The sequence below is a fragment of the Hyla sarda genome, unplaced genomic scaffold, assembly GCF_029499605.1.
Source record: "Hyla sarda isolate aHylSar1 unplaced genomic scaffold, aHylSar1.hap1 scaffold_1154, whole genome shotgun sequence".
NCBI lineage: Eukaryota > Metazoa > Chordata > Amphibia > Anura > Hylidae > Hyla > Hyla sarda.
The window spans coordinates 5840-6758 of NW_026607776.1; the positions used below are offsets into that span (position 1 = coordinate 5840).

The window sequence follows — 919 nt, forward strand, 5'->3', positions numbered from 1 at the left end:
AATCACCTCCGCAATGAAGCGGAGGTTCTTCAACTGACGATGGCTCTCCGACACCTCTATGCGGATGGTATTTCGCATCGACATTTCCCCAGAGGGGAAAGCCCAGGAGAACGGCATCTTCCACACCCAGGGACTAAGCCCCTTCCCCAATAGCAGCAGGGGCTCGGAATCCCGCTATAAAAGCGGAACCCTTACCCAAGGCAGAGGTCGGGGGTACCCTAGGTGCTTCCGAAGCTACAGGTAACGCTCAACGTACCGAAAATGCCTTCTGAGACACAAGGTCCCAGAGACAGGGGGATCGCAACCCGTTGTCCGTGGACTAAGCCCGCTCCCCAATAGCAGCAAGGGGGTGAAGTCCCTCCGTAAGGAGAGACAATCCCCCAAGGCCGAGAAGCGGGGTACCACAGACACCTTCCGACCAGACCAAATGCAGATACTACACTTGATCTTAGCCAAAAGGCCGAGAAGCGATAACCGTGAAAGGGGCGGGCCCAACAAGGTGCCCTTCATGGGCACTATCACTGCTTGCTGTCAGGGAGGCTGCCAGACAATTTTCCATGCACACTCTGGGCTGGGGGGCAGTCAACCACCAGTACACACAGCAGAACCTAAACCCATACCATTATTGCTAAGCAGCAAGACAGGGGCCCATTGCACTCCCACGGGGCCTTTTTAAATGCAATCCATAACCCGGATTTGCCAGGAACCCTTCTTACTCCTCCTACTTGCATGTGACACTGGGCTTAGGATCTGCATAGGAAACACACACACAAGCACACACCTACCTTTGTTGCCTGCAGATGCCTCCTTGGCTGTCCCCAAACGGTATCAAACCAACACCCACGGGAAGCTGTAAGCATAGAGGACATGCCTGCACCCCATTGGACTTATCTGTGTGGGTTAAACCCGGGTTATTTGA

The 919-nt window shown here is 54.4% G+C and overlaps 1 pseudogene; it reads right to left on the minus strand.

Annotated features, from left to right (window-relative positions):
• Positions 1–254: 254 nt before the first annotated feature.
• On the minus strand, positions 255–472 carry LOC130302198 (U2 spliceosomal RNA; annotated as a pseudogene).
• Between the last annotated feature and the right edge of the window lie 447 nt (positions 473–919).